Raw genomic sequence first — 24,561 nt, forward strand, 5'->3', positions numbered from 1 at the left:
ATACAGTAAAAGCTAGCATCTGATTGGTGGCTATGTGCAACACTGCCATGCTTTTGCTTCCTGTTCTCTCATAAAAATCATCAGACTTCATTTTTCAAAGTATAAGAAAGAACAGACCGTGCTTCCCAATGCAGTTGATTACTTAAAGTCTCTTATTACATTGCATATTAGAGAAAGAAACAGAGAATCTAATTGCCCATTATGGTGAACAGACAACCTTTTCGCTCACAATGAGAGCTTATCTGAATAATACGTACAACCCTGTAGGCTAAAGCTGGCCATAAATCGTTCTTTTTTTTTTTCTTTTTTGATTAGCCAGCCAGCTGATCGAAAAAAAAAAAAAAACAATCTTCTGATGCACACATTTGAGACAGGTGGGGGAATCCACCCCAGCTGCGCTATTGTATTTTAGCAGTGGAGGAGCCCCATTGGCTGCAAGAGCTGACCAAGCGAGAATTAACCAACAATCCCATTCCGGAGGAGTTGATCACTAGATGACCTCCTTTTGAATGGAAACGCTGAATTTTGACCCATACATGGCTAGCCTACAGTGTTACTAAACCCACAACAGTAAAATCAGTCTGTATATACAGTAAAGCATGCTTGTTATACTCACTGTGGAACCTAAGGGGTTAATCCTCTGCATTGTGTAAAAAGGCTGTGTGATTCTGTCTTCTCTGATCCTCCCCTTCTTCCACAGTCCCCAATCATCTGCTGATAGAACAGAGCCTTTTGGGCATGCTGAACATGCTCAGTTTGGTGTGTATTGCTAGAGAGTTATTTTTTTCTTGGGAAGGCGCATGTAATCAGCACAGGGCCAATCAGCACTGAACAGACAGAGGGTCAGGGGTCATGCAGCCTCATAGGACAATCAGGGGAGAATGAAAACTCCTCCTACAAGCTTTAATCAGTGCTCGGCTGAACACTGATAGAAGTCACAAGACTGCTATATACTGCTGACGAGAAAAGGTATTTAGCAGTTTATATTTACTAAAACTATTGCATTTCCATGTTCTGTGTGTTCTATGTGTTAGCACATTGAACATATAGTGAATATGCATTTAATGAATAATCACATTATTGGGTGAGAAAAAGAAAACTTTAAAATGTGTCCTCAAGACAGAATAGGGGAGTAGGGAAAGAAAAAGAAAAAAAAAAGTTTGGGGAATAATTCCAAAAAGGGGGTGAACTTCAATTAAGTTCTATGTATTAGATCACTGGGTCTTGGTACACCTATGTATGGATACAGCACACAGTATGTACAATTCAGGTTGAGCTCAGTCAGGCTTTTATGTCTTTTTTTTTTGTTTCTCACATTATTGGGTGCATATTTATAAGTTACATTGTATTTATTTATTACAAGCATTATTTATATAGCGCTGTGACTTTAGGTAGTGCTTTACATACTCTACATTCACATCAGTCCCTGCCCTCAAGAAGCTTACAATCTAAGATCTCTATATATCAGGCATACACATACTATAATAATATACACACACATATATACATATACTGTATGTACAATAATACACAAACATACTGGACCAGTTTAGATTGGAGCCAATTAACCTCTCAACATGTCTTTGGAGTGTGGGAGGAAACCGCAGTACCTGGAGGAAACCCACACAAGCAGTGCCACAAGGCAAAGGTGCTAACTGCTGAGCCACTGTGCTGTCCATTCACAAGGATAGCATGAAATATACACTGTACCGCTGTACCGAAACAAAATTGACGTCTTTTTTATCCCACAAATAGAGCTTTCTTTTGGTGGTATTTGATCACCTCTGTGGTTTTTCTTTTTTTTCTTTTTTTTTCTTTTTCTTTTTTTAAATAAAAAAAGAGCGACAATTTTGAAAAAAACCTATATTTTTTGCTATAATAAATACCCCCCAAATTTTTTTTTTTAAAACAAATTTCTTCATCAGTTTAGGCCAATATGTATTCTTCTACATAGTTTTGTTAAAAGAAAACAAAATAAAATGCAATAAGTGTATATTGATTGGTTTGCGCAAAAGTTATAATGTCTTCAAAATAGGAGATAGATTTATGGCATTTTTATTTTTTAATATTTTTTTACTAGTAATGGCAACGATTTGCAATTTTTAGCGGTACTGCTACATTGCAGTGGACAGATCGGACACATTTGACACTTTTTTAGGACCATTGACATTTATACAGTGATCAGTACTATAAAAATGAACAAAAAACAAAAGGGAGAGGGCGCACTGGCCGGAGACTGCCATCAGTGGATCGATCACCACTAGCCATAAAGATCAATCTAGCGTGATTTTCATCTACCTTTGTGAGTAGTAGTTTTTATGTGTTTGTTTTAATAAACTTTTAAGGATAATGCACAAGGCCGGTGCACCCTCTCTCTTTTGTTTTTTGTTCGATTGCTAGGATATCCCTATCCTTGAGTGCAGCAAGGCCGAAAGCACCGTCCATCCTGAACTTTGAACTGTCGGGCTTACACATTTATGCGCAAGAGTGTTTGTTTTGTTGTAGTGCTATAGAAATGCACTGACTACTGTATAAATGTCACTGGCAGGGAAGGGGTTAACACTAGGCGATCAAGGGGTTAAATGTGTTCCCTCATGTGTGTTTCTAACTGTGTTGGGATGGGACTGACTAGAGGAGGAGACATATCGCTGTTCCTAATTACTAGGAACAGCCGATCTGTCTCTCCTCTCCTGTCAGAATGGTGATTTGTGTGTTTACATACACAAATCCCCGTTCTGGCTCTCGTGCCTGCGATGGCCGGCAGACATCGCGACCGACGGCCACTCACATCGGGTCCCCCCGCCGTGCAGCCTCCGATGGCATGCATACGCCTGCTATGGCTCTTAAAGGAGCCGCCGTATAGGTACGGTGATGTGCGGGAAGGAGCAACTTTGCCAACGTAAATGTGTGTGAGCTGGTCGACAAGTGGTTAATCACTGCTCTCTTAATGCGTTTGTTAACCCCAAGAAAACAGATCCTGTTCCCTTAAAGCATGTTATACAGCACAGTGCTTTTGCTGTGTCATTTGGCCCCCCGTATCACCTTTAATACCTGTCTGATCCTCCCTGGCTATGCCCTTCCCCTGTATGCTGACCATGATATATCAGGGCTGCTGGGCCCTGACACCGTTGTCAGCGTACGTGCCTCTGTCATCCGCAGCCCTGCACTCTGTCTCCTGTGTCCTCTCCTCCATCCTCTCCCCCCTCCTCTCTCTGTCTGCTCGTGTCAGCGACCCCCCCCCCCCCCAATTAATCGCAGGGAGACGATGTGTTATCAGTAAAGATAAGCATATTTATGATATAACATAGACACAGGGGAACTTATTGCTCTAATACAGAGGGGATGAGAGCTTTTTAAACAACTGGCTTAACAACCACTTTAATACGGTCTTTTAGCCAGTTTTCTGTCCATTTATAAACTGAATTTTCTAAGCCTGTAGGCTTTACCTTACACATTAGCTGTGCCTGGGGAACTATCACACACTTTGGCAAAATTCAAAGATACCACGTCCACAGCCACTCCTTTCAAAAGTGCACAGTAAATTAACCCCCTTACGTACATGGACGCAATGGGGTTGATTTACTAAAGTCAAATAGAATGTGCACTTTGCTAAAGCATTTGCTCCAGAGCTTAGTAAATGAGCAGAAGCTCTGCTGACTTCCATCATCCAATCATGTGCAAGCAAAAATGCTGTCTGTTTTATTTCCCTTGCATGTGATTGGATAGACTTTGCAAAGTGAAGCTTTACTTTATTTACCAATAATAATCTAGAGCAACTGCACTGTGCAAAGTGCACAGTCTATTTGCCTTTAGTAAATCATCCCCATAGGCTTTTATTAAAGCTTTTATTTAAAAATTTAAAGACAGCAGCTACACATACTGTAGCCGCTGACTTTAAACATTAGGACAGTTACCTGTCCTGGAGTCCAGCGATGTCGGCACCGCAGATGATGTTTACATCGGCTGGTCGGGTGCTGCCACCGCCATTGTGGGTAAGGGAACCTGGCAGTGTAGCCTTATGGCTTCACGGTCGGGTGCCTACTGCGCATGTGCGAAGCGCGCTGCACTCTCTCACTGGCCCGGCAGAAGGGGAGGGCGGAGGGGGGTGGAGCTGCTGATGTAATTCGCCGCGGCCTGGTCTCCCAAAAGTGGGGACAGGGTACCTGTAAAAAACAGGTACCCGCTCCACCCTTCCCTGCGAAAGGTGCCAAATGTGGCACCAGAGGGGGGGAGGAATCAGATAAGCGGAACTTCCACTTTTGGGTGGAACTCAACTTTAAGGTGCGTACAGGGGCTTAGGCAAAAAACGCCAAAAGCTCCAAAAATGACAGTTTAGGAGCAGCAGTGTGCATGAATCTTATTGCTCAAAATATTGTTTTCAAGCGAAAACTCTTTGTATGTGGCTCTTTTTACCAGCTTGTTCAGTATCTTCCCTATTAGAAGGTAAACAAACCGGTCTTTAGTTTCTTAGTAAAGACTTACATCCCAAATTAAAGGATGAATGCCTCTGTAAGTGAGGCCATGGTGGACAAACCACTGTAAATATATCACCATATTCATGTACAATATATGCACCATATATAGCATCTTTGTTACTATGAAAAAACTCTGACTAAACAGTTTTCATAAAATACTGTGATTGGTTCTAATCAGTAACAGCGGGATACAAAGTAAGGCAGCAGGATACATAGTCATATCTGTATGATTAAAATGTGTTTTCTAGATGTTCCAGAAGAGTCATAGCAAGCAACCAAAGTTAAAATGGAGATATCAGTCATAATAATTCATCATGAACACAAACCGGACAACTGTTCTTGTTTAATTCCAATATACACTCACCGGTCACTTTATTAGGTACACCTGTTCAATTGCTTGATAACACAAATTGCTAATTAGCTAATCACATGGCAGCAACTCAATGCATCAGGTATCTAGAGGTGGTGAGGAGGACTTGCTGAAGTTCAAACTGAGCATCAGAATGGGGAAGAAAGGGGATTTAAGTGACTTTGAATGTGGCATGGTTGTTGGTGCCAGACGGGCTGGTCTGAGTATTTTAACCTCCCTGGCTGTATTCCCGAGTCTGGCTCGGGGTGGAATTTCAGTACCAAAAGTGGTAATCCCGAGCCAGACTCGGGATCGCATCGCAGTATCCAGGCAAAGTAACTTACCTTGTCCCCTGGATCCTGCGATGTCTCCCCACTGTGTCTGCGAGCTGTCATCTCGCTTGATTCACAGTGCCGAGTGCTGAGCTCCGTTCCCTACGAGCGTTACAGTATACATACAGTATACTGAATAATTACACATCCCCTTTGTCCCTAGTGGTTTGTCCCGTGCCCTGCATGCACTTTTATATTATAAATACTGTTCTTTCTGCCTGGAAACTGGAGATTGTCCATAGCAACTAAAACCGTCCCTTTACATCAAAAGTGGTTTTAGACCAGCAAGAAAACAGCGATAATAAATTAGAATCACTCGCAGAATTGAGCGATAGTGATTTGTGGGGTGATCCGTCATCAAACACTGAAAGTAATAACAGTGACAATTCTGCAACTGAGCACAAATTTCAGTGTTTTTGATTTGATTACATTATTGAATATTTTTTATTATTATTATATTATTATTTGTTATAATTATTTATAGTTATTTATTATATTACAATTTATGATTTTGTGTTTCAAACTTTATCATGCCCGGGATGTCTACTAGATTCTTGTTTGGACAGATTTAAGTGTGTTATTCCTAAGAATTACAGGCCTACAATATAAAACGCCAAATTTCCATGCAAAATAATTGTACCGCTTTCATCACCTAAAATCTGAAATAATCATACCGCCAGGGAGGTTAAAAACCACTGATCTCCTGGAATTTTCACGCACAACCATCTCTAGGGTTTACAGAGAATGGTCCGAAAAAGAGAAAATATCCAGTGAGCGACAGGTGGACGAAAATGCCTTGTTGATATCAGAGGAGAATGGGCAGACTGGTTCGAGATGATAGAAAGGCAACAGTAACTCAAATAACCACTCGTTACAACCAAGGTATGCAGAATACCATCTCTGAACGCACAACACATTGAACCTTGAAGCAGATAGGCTACTGCAGCAGAAGACCACACCAGGTGCCACTGCTGTCAGCTAAGAACAGGAAACTGAGGCTATAATTCACTCAGGCTCACCAAAATTGGACAACAGAAGATTGGAAAAATTTTGCCTGGTCTGATGAGTCTCGATTTCAGCTGCGACATTCAGATTGTAGGGTCAGAATTTGGCGTAAACAACATGAAAGCATGGATCCTTCCTGTCTTGTATTAACGGTTCAGGCTGGTGATGGTGGTGTAATGGTGTGGGGATATTTTCTTGGGACACTTTGGGCTCCTTAGTACCAATTGAGCATCATTTAAACACCACGGCCTACCTGTAGTATTGTTGCTGACCATGTCCATCCCTTTATGACTACAGTGTACCCATCTTCTGATAGCTACTTCCAGCAGGATAATGCACCATGTCACAAAACTCAAATCATCTCACCACTGGTTTCCTGAACATGACAATGAGGTCACTGTACTCCAATGGCCTCCAAAGTCACCAGATCTCAATCTAACAGAGCACCTTTGAGATGTGGTGGAACAGGAGATTCGCATCATGGATGTGCAGCCAACAAATCTGCAGCAACTTGAGTGATGCTCTCATGTCAATATGGACCAAAATCTCTGAGGAATGTTTCCAACACCTTGTTGGAATCTATGGCATGAAGAATTAAGGCATTTCTGAAGGCAAAAGGTGGGATCCAACTCGGTAATAACAAGGTGGACCTAATAAAGTGGCCGGTGAGTGTATAACCTGAAGCAGCAGTAATCATTTACATTTTTAAAACTCTTGAGATCCTCAGAAGGAATAAAACCCATCAAAGTGGAAGAAACTATATCTATTTCTTAATAATGTTCCTTCCCCCTCCCCCTACCTATCCTGTCTAACCTGTATAAGAAAGATCTGTATACTTACCTATTTTTAATATGATCTGGCCAGTGATCCTGTGATTCTGTATAAGGGAGCGCACAACAACAGCCCTGAACTCCGGAAGCCATGGTGTCACTCATAGGCTCCCATAGCCAAGCTGTTGTTGGGGCTCTCTTGTGCAGCAGCCATTCACTAACACAGGGGAGCCGGAACAGCGGGATCACATCACCAAACTGAAGTAGATTAAAAATAGATATAGTTAGGCTTCTAAGATCCTTAATCTGCCCCATCCTTACATTTTTAAAATATATTTATGATAGGTATGTTAAAAACATAGTGGCACCTACATGCTGGTTTACTCCAAAAAATAAATGGAGAAAAGAGCATAAGATCAGTGACTGAATGGTTTATTTTATTTTTATTCTTAAAAAAGATGTTGTAGAGTGAAAATCTATGAATCAAACCTGTTCGGTCTTGAGGATACCCATGAACGTAAGAAGTCTGTGTAAATCAAATACATTGATGTCCACCAAAGAAATCCATTTTTCAATTGACACTTTGATGCATTCTTTTAAAAGAAATGGAAATGTATGAATCACTTGCGGTGTCAGGACAAGGTCATCCAGCGCCCAGGGCAAAGATGCCAAACTGCACCCCCCCCCCCTTCCCTTAGGGTTAGGTTAGCAGTGATGTCACTGTCAGTTAGGTAAGCTAATGGAGGGAAGGGATTCAATAGAAGACCTTCTTATTTATTGGACAAATGCTGTCCTAAAAAACTTAATACATACAAAGAAAAACCTGACCCTAGAAAGAGAGGACTTTTAAGGTACCACATGCTTGTATAAAAGGTCAATATTTTACTCTACAAATGTTAAAAAACATATATGACATTTAGAGAAAACCTCAATATTTCACGTAAACATTAAAAATATATAAAAGGCTAAATATATTATCGCTCATCATCCCCATCGAACTTGGAAGATGACATGCTTCCTGTAATTTTGACGCGTTTCACGGGTCCAAGCCCGCTTTATCAGGAAGATTTTAATAGTCATTCTCTATAACAGTAAACAACAATCGTCAAGACAACAATGTAATAAGAAATATCCAATCCAGGTTTGTCATCCCTGCTAGGGAGATAAAATATTGCAAACCTAAATTTTGCATAATAAAACAATCATAAATAGTGATACACACAACCAGCAATTGTAAACGTTCCGGAAGAGAAAGGTCAGTTCCTCCAAGGTTAGTCCACTCCAAGTCCACATACAAAAGTAAGAAGAAACCCTTTAATAAGACTAATGTTAAGTCATATGTGAGAACATTGAAAATAAAGAGAAAAAAAAAAAATATATATATATATAATGGTGATAATACGAGATAACCTAAGTAAGGGGTTGTACCTACTCATTGTCGGGCAGTAATCTAGTATATTCATGTTATTGTAGCAATGTGAACCAATATGCTCACAGATGGTAAGAATAATATCAACATTAGGGGCCCACATTTTCCAAACTACACTCCTCTTCTAGAACATTTACAATTGGTGGTTGTGCGTATCACTCTATGTATGATCGTTTTATTATGCAAAATATAGGTATGGACTATTTTATCTCCCTAGCAGGGTTGATAAACCTGGATTGGATATTTCTTATTACATTGTTGTCTTGATGAATGTTGTTTACTATTATAGAGTTTGATATCTTCCTGATGAAGCGGGCATTGACCCGTGAAACGTGTCAAAGTTAGAGCAAGCATGTCATCGCCCAAGTTCAATGGGGATGATGAGTGATTATATATTTAGCCTTTTATGTATTTGCAATGTTTATGTGAAATATTGTGGTTTTCTCCACATGTCAATTATGTTTTTTTAACATTTGTAGAATCAAAATATTGACCTTTTATATAAACATGTGGTACCTTAAAAGTCCTCTTTTTCTAGGGTCAAGTTTTTCTTTGTATGTGTCACTGCCACTACTCCTGTCGGCCTTGTAACAGAAGCAACTGGCACAGGGTGCCCCCATCCTTGCATTAAACCATTGTGCCCAGGGCAGCCTCCCCTCCTGCCCACCCCTTGTCCCAGCCCTGATCACTCATATAGTGGTTAACACTACTCTGATTCAGATTCACAAGTAGGAAAATGTAAATCCCAGTTCTGGCAACTAGACATGTGCATGATGAAAAAATTTGTTTTCGTTTAGATTAGTTAATCTAGTTATTTAGTTTAGTTAAAGTCGGTTGCTTCGCTCAATTCGGAATTTGGGATTGCATTTGTATTCGAAATTCGTATTCGGAATTCATTTTATGTCTTTTTTGAATTTTCTTCAAATTTAATGATTTTTTCTTTTTGGTTTTTCAATTAGAATGAGGCAAAGTGAACAAACAAAAGAAAAATCTTCATCAAATGATTACAATGACTCTTTAAATCACCTTTGGCTTAACTAAAACAGCATTATTTTGAAATGGTACTTTATAACACACACAGTCTTTGATTACAAAAACATGTTTACAGTTTTTCGACTGGAATTGAATGTAAAATTTGATTTGAATTTCAATTTGAATTTCGGAAATTATGTCCGAAGATATATCCGAATCCCCGATTAATGAAAAATTTTTCCGAAAATGTATTCGGAACAAAACGAACCGCACATGTCTACTGGTAACTTACTAAAATGAAAAAGCTAACGCTGGCCATACACTAGTAGATTTTCAAACGAATGTTCATATGAAAATTCCCAGTACATTCAATGGCTTGATGGATGCTTTTCAAAAGTTTAATTTGCTTTTAACATTCAATTTTGGAACACGTGGACTTTACCAAACAACAAAACATATTCCCAATTTGTACATTCAAGAAAACTTTTTTATCTGGCTCCTTCAAATTTTTGGTCACTGCTGTTCAAAATGAATGCTGATTTGACCCCACTAATAATTAAAAAATTAAATCAAAATTAAATTAAATATAAATTAAAATTAAATTAAACTCTACTAGTTTGTGGCCAGCATTAGACCCACATCTGTTGATATTACTTTTATAGCTTCCCTCACATCTTGTCCTGGTTTAACAGTATAGGACAGAAAGGTAAATGTACGCTCCCTAACGCTGCATTTGCACAGGTGTGTAGCCATGGTGCAAATCCCAGTGGCAGGAATCTGCTGATTTCTGCACTTGGGTTTGACAGCTGTAAGCAGATACCGAAGCGGTTGCTTGGTGAGGCCATACACTGCAATGGCAGGCTTTCAGCGCTGACGCACTTTGAATGACAATTGTGCAGTCATACAACACTGTACCCAAATGACATTTTTATCATTTTTTTCACACAAATAGAGCTTTCTTTTGGTGGTATTTAATCACAGCTGGGATTTTTATTTTTTGCTAAACAAAATTTGGAAAAAAAAAAAAATCATGTTTCATAGTTTGTTATAAAATTTTGCAAACAGGTAATTTTTCTCCTTCATTGATATGCGCTGATGAGGCAGCACTGGTGGGCACTGATAGGCTGCACTGGTGGGCACTGATGGGCTGCACTTATGGGCACTGATAGGCAGTTAAGGCGCCACAGATAGGCACAGATAAGGCACCACAGATGGGGACAGATAAGGCGGTACTGATGGGCACAGATAGGGCGGCACTGATGGCCTCTGATAAGATGGCACTGATGGGCCCTAATGGGTGGCACTGATGGGTGCCACGGATTGGTGGCACTGATGGGTGGCACTGATGGGCACAGATAGGTGGCACTGATAGGTGGCACTGATGATCGGCACTGATGGGCACTGGTAGATGACACTGATGGGCACTGATAGGTGGCACTGATGTGCAGCACTGTTGATGAGGCACTGATTGTGGGCACTGATAGGTGGCACTGTGGGCACTGATGGGTGGCACTGTGGGCACTGATGGGTGGCGCTGGTGAGCACTGGTAGACGGCACTGGCAGGTTGCACAGGTGGGCATTGAGGAGCTGGTGGCAGCTCTCCGTGATCGGGACTGATGTCCCTCTCATGGCCGCTGGTGATCGGCTTTTGTTTTTCTCCTCACGCTGTCAGCGCGAGGATAAACAATAGCCGATTACCGGCTCTGTTTACATCACATGATCAGCTGTCATTGACTGACAGCTGATCACGTGGTAAGGGGTTAGGACTGGTCACAGAGCACGCAGGGCGCGCGCAGGATGCTCAGGCACAGGAGGACGTCAATAGACATACTCCTGGCAAAGCAGGTCCGCGCTGTAGCCGTCATTCGGCTATAGCATGGATCTGAACAGGTTAAAATGAAAAATTGCAAACAAAATTCTACTAGAGCATGGCCAGCTTTAGCTCTGAAGATCATAGTTCAGATACTTCCTGTTATTGAGTGACATCTCTCTGTCCTTCTAATGGAGACAACAAGTCCCACTTTAACACACATTATGCATTGCTGTAATCATCAGGAAACCAGACCATCACTGTAGAGTGAGCACTTAGACTGCAAGTTTCTGCAAAGATGCTGCCAGAGAGTAACAGCACTGAGATGAATAAAGGTGAAAACTAGTTGTCTGTTGTCTCTAAAGCTGGGAGCACACAGATCGAAATTCAGCTGGTTCAGCAAGGACTGGCCAAATTTTGATCTGTATATAATTCTCCTGGTTTGCCAGAAGCTGATTGTTAGGTATGCTAAAAAAGCACCATGCGATTTCCCTCCAGCTGCATTTAAAAAAAAGGTACAGGGATCTTTTTCCTGCATGAAACGCAGGCACCGCAGCCACATAGATGTGATACTTACTAAATATGGTCTTAGTCTTTGAAAGCACTTCAGAACTAACTGAACGGTACTTAAAGTTTAAAGTGGTGTTAACTACCTGCCGATCAGCCACCATCGTTATACGGTGCGCGAATCGCCGTAACTGTACGGTAGCAGTTTTAGGGGGTATAGGGGGCGCAAGCCCGCCGCGTGACGTAGGAGCCAATGCACGTGGCTGGCGGCCACAATGTCCGCCGGCTACCCGCAAGCACTCCTGAGAGAGACAGAACGGGGATCTGTCAATGTAATCTCCGTTCTCTCAGGGGAGGAGAGACAGATCTGCTGTTCCTAGGGATTAGGAACAGTGATCTCTCTCCCCTTCCAGTCAGTCCACTCCCCCCACAGTTAGAAACACCTCCCTAGGACACACTAAACCCCTTGCTCGCCCCCTAGTGTTAACCCCTTCCCTGCCAGTGACATTTAAACAGTAATCAATGTATTTTTATAAAACTGATCGCTGAATAAGTGTCAATGGTCCCAAAAAAGTGACAAAAGTGTCTGATCTGTCCGCCGCAATGTCGCAGTCCCGCTAAAAATCGCAGATCGCCGCCATTACTAGTAAAAAAAGAAAAATAATAAAAATGCCATAAATATGTCTCCTATTTTGTAGAAGCTATGACTTTTGCGCAAACCAATCAATATACGCTTATTGTGTTTTTTTTTTCATTCATTCAAAAATATGTCGAAGAATACATATTGGCCTAAACTGATAAAAAAATTTGTTTATTTTTTTATTTTTTGGGGATATTTATTATAGCAAAAAGTAAAAAATGTTTTTTTTTTTTAAATGTCGCTCTTTTTCTGTTTATAGTGCAAAAACTGCAGAGGTGATTAAATACCACCAAACGAAAGCTCTATTTGTGGGAAAAAAAAGGATGTAAATTTTGTTTGGGTACAGCGTCACACGACCCCATAATTGTCAGTTAAAGTGACGCAGTGCCGTATCACATAAAATGGCCTGGTCATTAAGGGGCAAAATCTTCAGGTCTGTAAGTGGTTAAACGTAAAAAGTAATGCTGACAGGCAGATTTTTTTTTATGGCAGAAGAGATCCTATTGGTCTCTTCTGCCATAAATGCTTCCTCCTGCCTGCCAGCGGTAATGTACACTGAGCCGTACATGTACAGCTTGGTGTATATGATGGCACCTGCTCTGTGCCGTGACGATGTGACTCCCACATGCATGCAATGGAGCCGCATCATTGCAGAATAGCCATTTATGCAGCTAAATGGAGCGAAAACGGAAGAAAGACCAGGTGATGATGGTTGTGCAGAGCTGAAGGGCTTTCTTCGACATTACCTGTCGAAGAAAGCCCTTCAGCTCTGCACAACCATCATCACCTGGTCTTTCTGCCATAATGTGCTGGCATAAAGCTGCAAGGGTCCATATAAAAAAAAAAAAAGTTTACTACTGCTTTAACTACAGTGCCTTGAAAAAGTATTCATACCCCTTGCACGTTTCCACATTTTGTCATGTTACAACCAAAAATATAAATGTATTTTATTGGGATTTATGTGATAAACCAACACAAAGTGGCACGTGATTGTGAAGTGGAAGGAAAATGATAAATAAAAGCGAGTGACATTTTTGCCCATTCTTCTTTGCAAAATAGCTCAAGCTCTGTCAGATTGGATGGAGAACGTCTGTAAACAGCAATTTTCAAGTCTTGCTACAGATTCTCAATTGGATTTAGGTCTGGACTTTGACTGAGCCATTCTAACACATGAATATGCTTTGATCTAAAACATTCCATTGTAGCTCTGGCTGTATGTTTAGGGTCATTGTCCTGCTGGAAGGTGAACCTCTGCCCCAGTCTCAAGTCTTTTGCAGGCTCTAACAGGTCTTCTTCTAAGATTGCCCTGTATTTGGCTCCATCCATCTTCCCATCAACTCTGACCAGCTTCCCTGTCCCTGCTGAAGAAAAGCATCGCCACAACATGATGCTGCCACCACCATGTTTCACGGTGGAGATGGTGTGTTCAAGCTGATGTGCAGTGTTAGTTTTCCGCCACACATAACATTTTGCTTTTAGGCCAAAAAGTTCCATTTTGGTCTCATCTGACCAGAGCACCTTCTTGCACACGTTTGCTGTGTCCCCCAGGTGGCCTCTCGCAAACTGCAAACAGGACTTCTTATGGCTTTCTTTCAACAATGGCTTCCTTTTTGCCACTCTTCCATAAAGGCCTTCTTCTTCTTTACCCACTTCCCGGCATATAGTAAAATTATGGTGGGTGGGATGCACTTATATGAAGGTGCCCCAGAACCGCCGCACTTGTACACCTGCACGATTGTGTGGTGAGGAGAGCCGATCAGCGACATCTCCTTGCAGGGGAGACAAATACAGGTAATTAGGGCACTGATCATCAGTGCCCTGACTACAGTACAGCCCCAGCAGTGCCCATCAGTGACACCAACCAGTGCCCATCAGTGACACCAATCAGTGCCCATTAGTGGTACCAGTCAGTGCTGCCTTTCATTGCCCATCAGTGCCGCCCGTCAGTGTCACCTATCTGTGCCCATCAGTGCTGCATATCAGTGCCACTTATCATTGTCCATCAGTGTGGCATATTAGTACCTCCTCATCAGTGTAACTTATTCAATGCCCTTCAGTGCTGCCTCATCCGTGCCTATAAGTGCCGCCTCATCAGTGCCCATCAGTGCAGCCTCATCAGCGCACATCAGTGAAGGAGAAAAATTACTTATTTACAAAATTTACTGACAGAAACTAAGAAAAACCTTTTTTTTTCAAAATTTTTCAGGTCTTTTTTTTAGCAAAATAATTAAAAACCCAGCAATGATTAAATACCAACAAAAGAAAGCTTTATTTGTGTGAAAAGAAATGATAAAAATGGCACATGGGTACAGTGTTGCATGACTACACAATTGTCATTCAAAATGTGACAGCGCTGAAAGCTGAAAATTGGCCTGGGCAGGAAGGGGCTCAAAGTGCCCAGTAGGTAAGTGGTTAAGAAGTTATAAGACATCAGCCAATGTGTACCTTCTATTGGAAATGGTAGTTGCCTGGCTATCTGACCCACTGATCCAAAGCAAGCATGCAACAAGGGAACTCAAACTTTGTTGCATGCTTCTAAAATTGTAAACCATATCAAAAATTTTTTTGAGGTAAATAATAGCAACTCAAAATATGTGACATATTTTGTGTTGTAATATACATGACGTCACCACCCCACCTCTCCACCTCATCCAATTAGAGAATGCTTTGAATTTATCGAGAAGTTGCAATGCAATCTCTGAATGGCGCACAACCTCTTGTGTTCACAATGCAGCATTGAAGTTGGTTGGCACAGGAGCCAAGAGCTAGTGGAGATCACTGGAGAAGTGCTGTCTACTACAATGATTTCCAGATTCTAGAGGAATCCCACAGACATGGTATATGAATAGTTACCGTATATTGGTGCAAGCTGAACCAGTGTAACTGTACAATATAGCCATACCTGGAATTCTTCTATAAAGTACAACTAAAGGCAAAACTTTTTTCTAGTTTTGGATAGAGTGGAGAGGGAGTAGAACGGTTGTCAGTTTTTATTACTGTCTGTGCCCCCGTTAAGGAGATTCACCCTCTCTATTGGTCCTGTTTACCATTATCATTGAAAGTGAAAGTAAAAGAAAATTCCAAATTTTGGGTTGTCCCCAGAAAAGTAATAGAGGAGAAATCTTCCAATGGGGACACTAGTTCTGGTAAATTGAGTGCCCCCAAGCAATTCCCTTAAAGCAGTAGTAAACTATGGCTGTTTAAAAAAAAAAACACCTGTAAGGCAATTGCATAATGTGCTAGTATGCAATTACATACTAGCACATTATGCAATACTTACATTGGAACAAAGCCTTTCAGCGGCGCCAGGTCACCGATGAAAGGGCTGACATTGTCTCCCGGTCTTTCTTCCTGGTTCGCATGCTCCACCTGTGTGATTGGCCAGAGCCGCAATGACATCACAGCATGCCCGCGGGAGCCTTTGTCTCCAGCACAAAGCTCTGAAGGTCTGGCAACATATGCCAGATCTTCTGAGTGCATGCGCCAGTGATGTCATCGGCTGCATCCAGGGTGAATATCATATTAATTTTACCTACAGGTAAGCCTTATTATAGGCTTACCTGTAGGTAAAAATCACAAAACGGGCTTTACTACCACTTCAATTTGCAGGGATTTCCTCTCACTTCCTGTTTGGCTATGGGACAGGGATACAAACCCTCCTGTATTCTATCCAAAATTTTAAAAAAAGTTTTGCCTATAATTCTACTGTTTTGCCTATAATTCTACTGTCAACTTAATTCTAAGTTGTATGCTTCAAGTGCCCTTGAATTATTGTATTTTGGATTGCACTCAAGACAAGGACTACAACAAGTGGGCACCTGGACCCATGCTGCATTCTGCAGAGTGACAGCAATTTCCTGGGGCAACCTCTCTTAGCACTAGTCTGTGCCTACCTCAGAGCCGTCTTTAACGCAGGGCAAAAGTGGAAGGTGCTCGGGGCCCAGTCATTCTTGTGCCTGGGCCTGGGACACCTTCCCCTTTTGCCCTGCTCTGCCCCTTGAGCACCGCGCTGCCCGCAAATAGTTGCTAAGGGCCCAAGAAAATGTTTGCCCAGGGTCCAATCAATATTAAAGATGGCCCTGGCCTACCTCCACAGAAACAATGGTGATGGCCACATTTCTGTTATATTTAAAAATATACTGAATGCCCAAGTACTTTGATTTTAATACCGGTCTTATACAATGTGTAAGAGGTAATCTTGCAAGCTGTCACAATGCTTCTGAGGTGGAGGTGGAGTTGGGATCCAACCCTTTTCTCAGAGAATTTCACAGGCCATTGCTTGCTTCCACTGAGTAAGCTAGACTACATTATCTTGGGCTGACATTGAAGGATATTTGGGAAATAATGAGTCCACAGAGATTTAGCAAGTAAGCCTGCTAGCTGCAAAGGTAAATACACTAATAACAGTTTAGGAATTTGTCTAAGTTTAAATTCAAGATTTTTTTTCTGCAGTTTAAATAATGGCTTCCTATTCCATTTTACGTTGTATATTATTTTTACATTTGTATAACCCTGGTTAATCAGATTTTTAAAAATTATGACTACAATGGTCAGTACCACTCCTAGAAACTTGGGCACTACAATGGCAAAACAGGTTCAGGTGCCATTATTTTTAATAGCACCTAAAACGCAGTGCAGTTTTGCCATGATTATCGCACAATTTATCACGTGACAATCGTGGAAAATCGCATTGCGTGAAGCTTGTCGCCCAAAAGAAGCTCTCCTTGGCACCTGAACCTGTGTTTTGTGATTGTAGTGCGTTTTGATATTGCAGGCAGAATCACATTGATTCTGCTGCAATCCCAGAACGCCTAGGTGTGAATGGAACCTTAAAGTGGATGTAAACCCAATGTCATCCTTTCTAAACTACTGCCATAGGGGTTATCTATAAGGATATACATGTCACCTGCATGTATTTTTACCTGTCAAATGTCTCCCCTCTGTCTGTTATGAGACCCGAAAAACTGCAGATTCCGTGGGTGGGTCTGTTGTCTGGGGCTCGGTGGGTGGAGTCGTGATGTCAGTAGACTCCCCGCCCACCTCTACACTCCCCTTGTCAATATGCATGTTCTTCTGCTATGATCTCTAACATCCAGTGAAAGGACAGGAAAGTAACCACATGACTTCAGCATGCCAAATCATGGTGAGGTGTGGAACAGCCAATCCTTGCAGAGCTGCTGAAGAAAGGAGTGGGGGAGGGGATTAAAAAATAATGCCAGTGTCTTAGGCTAGTGCACGAGATATGTAAATCACCTGTCACTCACAGCAAGGGGGAGGATTTGACAACGTTTTTCTCACTTTGTCAAGATTTTTCTCACTGAACAATAAAAGAGGATTGCTCAGAGATGGATTAACTCTGTGTGACAAGACTGGGCTCAAATTATAGGAAATCTTATACTCTACAGCATGATTAAAAAAATATATTTTTTTTTTCGGGTTTACATCCACTCTAAGCCTAGTACACACAGGCCTAATGTCAGACGACATTGGCTGGTTCAATAAAAACCGGCCAACATTCGGCCCATGTGTATGGCAGCCAGTCTGACAAAAGCCAGCTGTTTGGCTGACTTCTGTCTGACGACCATAGTGGAAAACCAGGAGCCGACCAGCTCCCGATCAGTGATCTCAGCCAATGGCTGAGAGCGCTGACCGGAGTGTTCTGGTGGGGAGGCCGCCCCCCCCTGTCAGAACACAATAGAACAGCAGGGGAGATCGCTATACTAACATTGGATTGTTAGCACAGCGGCTCCGACCTGAGCTGTCAGCCTTTCAGCAAAAAAAAAAAAAAAAAAAACTAGTAGTGTGTACCAGGCTATAATCCCGGTTCACATTGATATGAATCTGATGCAGGACAGATGCATTCTGAAAGGCATAGATTTGCATGGCATCTGAAAATACATTGTTTTCTATGAAGGACGTTCACATCTATGCGGTGCGATTTTGATCCGGTTAAGAAAAGGGTCCTGTGCGAATTTGGGCAATGCGTTCCAAACTTGCACAGCATAGAGTATAGTGGCATTCTGAGATAACTGTTTACATAGGAAGATAGGTTTGTATAGAAGTGGATGTAAGGCAGTTTTAGAGAAGAGGATGGACAGCATTTTTAGCATATGAAGGCAGATTGGAAATCACAGCAGTATTAAACTCGCATTGAACAAAAGGGTATTCATAATTGTATCCCTCAATCGTATCAGAACTGCATCTGAATCCCACCTGAACCGCTGCAAAACTACCTTTGACAATCATATACTTCTCCTTTAACTTCTGCCCGCCCTCGCGAAAGCTGAAAGACGGCTACAGCGCATGCCCAAATTGATGGGAGGGCGTACATGGATATCCTCCCGTGCATGTGCTGCGTGCGCACCCCCTGCAGGGCATGGGCAGCACACTCTGTGATCAGTTTGCCCATGAGACTCGGCTGATCACAGATCAGAGTAAGGAGCAGATCCTTGCCCCTTACCAAGTGATCAGCTGTCAGCCAATAACAGCTGATCACGTGATGTAAACAGAAGCCGGCAATTGGCTTTTTCCCACATGCTTACCAGCTTGTGTAAATGGGACATCGGTCCCGCACATTCCACACCCACTGCTGCTAAGCAGTGTCCACCAATGTCACCTAGCAATGCCCACCAGTGCCACCTATCAGTACCCATCAGTACTGCCAATCAGTGTCCATCAGTGCCTCATCGTCAGTTCCACCTATCAGTGTTGCCTATCACAATGTCCCCTACCAGTGTCTATTAGATCCAATCAGTGCCATATATCAGTGCCACCTATCAGTGCCCTTCAGTCCTGCCTATCAGTGCCCATCAGTACCACCTATCAGTGATCATCAGTGCCACCTATCGGTGCAGCCTCATCAGTGCCTCCTGATCAGTAGCCACCAGTGCTGCCTCATCAGTGCCCATCAGTGCCACCTATCAGTGTCGCCTTATCACTGCCTATCAGTGCCCATCAGTGCAGCCTCATCAGCGCACATCAATGAAGGTGAAAAATTACCTGTTTGCAACATTTCATAACAAACTATGAAAACAGTTTTTTTTTTTTCAAAGTTTTCAACCTTTTTTTGTTTGTTTAGCAAAACATAAAAACCCTACAGTGTATCATGACTGTGCAATTGTCATTCAAAGACTGACAGCGCTGAATGCTGAAAATTGGCCTGGGCAGGAGGGGGGTTTAAGTGCCCAGTAAGCAAGTGGTTAAAGCCCATCTCGGGGGAAAGATAAAACGGTACCTTGTAGTTGCCCTGCTTTTTTGCTGACCCCTAGTTCCAACAAGCATTTAACCCCTGCACAGCAGGACAGCCCCACGGCAGGGGAGAATTTTTTCTTTGCCTAAAGTTCTGCTTTAATATTAAGGTGTTAATAAAAACTCTAACTATTCTTAAAGCGGAACTGAAGGCTTATTTAGAACAGACTTAGATGAGGAAATGTTCTATCGCAGAAGAGACGTTTAGGCTACTTTCACACTGAGGCATTTTTCAGGCGCTAAAGGGCTAAAAATAGCGCCTCCCCTGTCTCCCCAGTGTGAAAGCTCTGAGTTCTTTCACGCTGGAGCAGTGCGCTTGCAGGACGGAAAAAAAAAGTCCTGCAAGCAGCATCTTTGGGGCGTTGCGGGAGTGGTGAATACACCGATATAAAAACACCCCTGCCATTGAAATCAATAGCCGGGGCTGCCGAAGTGCCCGCAAAGCGCCTTGGCAGTGGCGCTTTGCAGACACTTTTAACCCTTTTTCAGCCGCTAGCGGGGGTTAAAAGCGCCCTGTTAGTGGCCGCAAAGCGTAGCTAAAACTACGCTAGAAATAGCGGCGCTTTACTGCCAACGCCCCCCGCCCCAGTGTGAAAGTGCCCTAAATGTCTCTTCAGCGATTAAATACACCTACTTGCCTATTCACTGTCTTGTTTGGAATGTGTAACTCAGCCTACATTGCAGGCACAGATCTCTGTATGGGGGGATGACTGAATCCTACGCATATGCATATCCGACACTAGTGGAGAAGCCCGAAGGCCAGCACCCCTGATAGAAGATGATGGCAAGGGTTCCAGACCTTTGGACAGTAGGTAAGTCTAGGTTCATTTTAAAAATCCCCTCCGCTCCTCTTTTTTTAATCTGGTCTGGTCTGATCATGTGACTTCATCTCCCCTGTGTGAGGGAGCACTCAACAATGACTGTGAATTCTTAGAGCTGTGATGTCTCCCATAAGCTTCCATGGCCCACCCATTGTTGGTGCTCCCTCCTCTCCCCTGCAGCAGCCACTGTCTGACACAGGGAAGCTTGGGCTGCTGGATCACCTGACCGAACCAGATGAAAAATAGATAAGTACACACATCTTTTTTAAACAGGATAGTCAGGATAGGTAACAGGGGGTGGGCAATATTTTGGCAGTGTTTATTTCGTACACAAAAATATTTTTGTAATAGTTTTCATCAGCTGTATATTTTCAGTGACGAAAACAAAATGAAAATAACATTAGAATTAAGTCAATTGATGAAAACTTCCGTTTTCATTTAGTCAACTAAAATTTCCTGTAAATTTTGGTCGACTAATATCTAATGGGTTTAGATAAATTGTAATTTATTTGGAGTGAGGGAGTGCACAGTGTGGGGTGCATTATATTTTGGGGATAGGGAGGTGACCTGTATGTGGGGATGGGGATGTAAATGAGAGTGAGGGAGTGCACAAGGCAGTTTGCAGGGCATTGTTTCGGAACTCCCAGGCAGCAGGTATACAGAGGGAGCCTGCATCTCACAACCAATACAGCTTTCCATTAGATTAAAGGGGGCTGGGGATTTAACAGGCAGGTGGAGCTCCAAGGAAAGCGGAAGTTCAGGTGGGTACTGGAGATTTTAGTTGACTACAAGAGCAGGTTGACCTGTTTGATTTAACTTTTTATACAGTGTATCGGTTGTCCTGGATATTTTTTGAATTTTTGGTATAGTCAATAATAATGAAATAAACATTTTTTGTTGGTGGTTGTTTTGTTTATTTGTATATGTTTGTTATGTAAAAGAAAAAAAAATCAGAAATAAAATCTGATTTAAAAAAATGTACTGGAGATTTTAGTCAACTAAAATACGACTAAAACTAAAACAATTGAGATGACTAAAATGCGACTAAAACGAAAGCAATTGAGATGACTAAAATACGACTAAAACTAAAATGGCATTTAAGTCAAAAGGCTATGACTAAAACTAAATTGAAAATTGACTTCAAAATTAACAGTGTATCTTAGCTAGCGTTAGCCTTATCTTTCACTTTAATGTATCACAGTCAACCACAATCTTCTAAATCATTTTGAAGTGTTGTGAAATCACTTTATTGTGTCAGCGGCAATTTCACAAGTGGGGAGTGTACAAAGGGATATTGCGCTGATTGTGTCTTGCTTCTTCTGCGATTAAAATGCACATAAGGAGCAACTCAATATGATGTTATCAAGCAACCAACTTTGAAGATCTCTTTCCTCCTTGCTGGCCTCACCACATACGCACAGCAGCACCATAGGAAAAGCGGAAGGTAAAGCTGCTCTGCGGGTTAATGATATAATCTACCCATCAGAAAGGTCGGTGTCACGCTAGACTAGTGATGGATATTCTTTGAGAGAGACAGATTAACTGTAAAGCCTGTGTGTATCCCATGCATTAGGTGTGCTGTACTATCCCTCATCACACTGTCAAAGCCAACAAAAATGGCAGTTATCTTTACTTATAAGACAAAGCGTATCCAGACCATGCTGGGTTGCTTGAGAAGCTGCAGGTCTCAGCCTGCCTCTGTGGCAGATGTGAAACTTCCAGCACCAGGAATCCCTGGCAATCCTTGGCTTGTAGGTGTGCTACAAGTGGAGGACCACAGGTTGCCTTGCCTATCAACAAACACATATTTATTAAAGACGCTGACACAGTAAACACACAAATGTCATCATCAAGCTATGTAAGACAGTAAAAAGGCCAACGTCAACGGGTGCAACCTGCAGTAACCCACAGCAACCGACTTTCATTGCTTTTTAGCTGTCGGAAAAATAAGAGATGGTTGCTCAGGGTTAGTACAAGGGTTGGTGCACTTTGCACATTGATCCTTGTCTTAGCCTGGTGGTAAGGCACACCCAGCAGCACATAGAACTGTGTAAACACTGCCATATTAGCTACAGGCATTGAGTCTTATTAAACCCCCACCCAACTCATAATCCATCACAGATCTGCTGGAAATAATATGTGCATTAGAAATAATAGATCTGTAAGGTAAGTCCTGAGAAAGGCACAGTGCACATCATCCAAGACTTTTCATCACACTGGCAGAGAAGTGAGAGCTGTGTGTCTTACCTTGTCTCTCCTGCCCAGAGTTCTTCTCTTCCCTCCTGTAAGACTGGCAGTCAATGGAGGGCAGGGAAGAGAATGAATGCTGAGGATCACTATGCTGAGGATCACTATGCTGAGGATCGCTGAGATGAGGATCGCTGAGATGAGGATCGCTGAGCCCAGTTCCTTTGTGTAGCTGGAGGTAGCTGTCCCTGGTGCTGAACAGATCAGTGAACAGCACGGACTTGTTTGGCTAAGGTGGAGCCCCAGCGAGATGGGGAGGAGGAGACACACAGCCAGGGACCTTCTTTATTATAAGGACTCTTCCATCTGCCTGGAGGAGGCGGGGGGCTGGCAATCAATGACGTTGTCAGAGCTCCCCCCCCCTACAAACTGTTGCTAACAACTTCTCTGCACTACCTGTGTCTGTACACTGCCCCTGTCTTCACATGGAGAGTCCCTACTCTGGGGACACCTTGTCATCATCAGCCCTCCCTACACACCACCATCACATAGATAAGCTGAATACAATGTCTGATCACCAGGATAATACATGCAGGGAGGAAAGCCCTGCACTGCCAGCCTGCCTATTTATAACACTGGAGATTAGTGGTGGGGAACAATAGATTCCTCATACTACAATGTAACAGTCGGAATCCATTCACCCCCCACTGCTTCAACATATGATTAATAAATTACATCCAATGTGCAGTGCAATTAGTGGGAGGTTATAAAGTGAAGACTTCCTAACAATTAAAGAGGTGACATTTAAATTATAATTAAGGCTTTCCACATGTTAGAGAAGAAGAAGGGGGCCGCCTGCATTCTCTGCTGGAGTCACAGCACTAAATCTGCACTTTCTCTACAGTAGTGACACTATTCTACACATTTATATACAGCAGGGTGACACTATTCTACACATTTATCTATAGCAGGGTGACACTATTCTACACATTTATCTATACAGCAGGGTGATACTATTCTACACATTTATATACAGCAGTGTGACACTATTCTACACATTTATCTATACAGCAGTGTGACACTATTCTACATATTTATCTATCTACAGCAGGGTGACACTATTCTACACATTTATCTATACAGCAGGGTGACATTATTCTATATTTATCTATCTACAGCAGGGCGACACTATTCTACACATTTATCTATACAGCAGGGTGACACTATTCTACATATGTATCTACTGTATCTACAGCAGGGTAACACTATTCTACACATTGATCTATACAGCAGGGTGACACTATTCTACATATTAATATACAGCAGGGTGACACTATTCTACACATTTATCTATCTACAGCAGGGTGACACTATTCTACATATTTATCTATACAGCGGGGTGACACTATTTTACACATTTATCTATACAGCAGGGTGACACTATTCTACACATTTATCTAGAATAGGGTGACACTATTCTACACATTTATCTATCTACAGCAGGGTGACACTATTCTACACATGTATATACAGCAGGGTGACACTATTCTACACATGTATATACAGCAGGGTGACACTATTCTACACATGTATATACAGCAGGGGGACACTATTCTACACATTTATCTATCTACAGCAGGGTGACACTATTCTACATATTTATCTATCTACAGTAGAGTGACACTATTCTACACATTTATCTATCTACAGCAGGGTGACTTCTACATATTTATCTATCTACAGTAGGGTGACACTATTCTAGACATTTATCTATACAGCACAATGACACTATTCTAGACATTTATCTACAGAAGGGTGACACTATTCTACATTTATCTACCGTAGAGTGGCAATATTCTAGACATTTATTTACAGCAGGGTAACATTATTCTAGACACTTATCTATACAGAAATGGTGACACTATTCTGGACATTTATCTACAGCAGGGTGACACTATTCTAGACATTTATCCACAGTTCAATTACACTATTCTAGGCATTTATCCATACAGCAA

The 24,561-nt window shown here is 42.0% G+C and overlaps 1 protein-coding gene across 1 annotated transcript in view; it reads right to left on the bottom strand.

Annotated features, from left to right (window-relative positions):
- Positions 1-23,031, bottom strand: part of LOC141110987 (synaptotagmin-1-like) — a 390,027-nt gene extending 366,996 nt beyond the window's left edge. The window contains exon 1 of the mRNA XM_073602857.1: positions 22,607-23,031. The gene's annotated coding sequence lies outside the window, so the exon portion shown is untranslated. The remainder of the gene's footprint in view (positions 1-22,606) is intronic.
- Between the last annotated feature and the right edge of the window lie 1,530 nt (positions 23,032-24,561).

This window comes from Aquarana catesbeiana, linkage group LG10, assembly GCF_042186555.1.
Source record: "Aquarana catesbeiana isolate 2022-GZ linkage group LG10, ASM4218655v1, whole genome shotgun sequence".
Taxonomy (NCBI): Eukaryota; Metazoa; Chordata; class Amphibia; order Anura; family Ranidae; genus Aquarana; species Aquarana catesbeiana.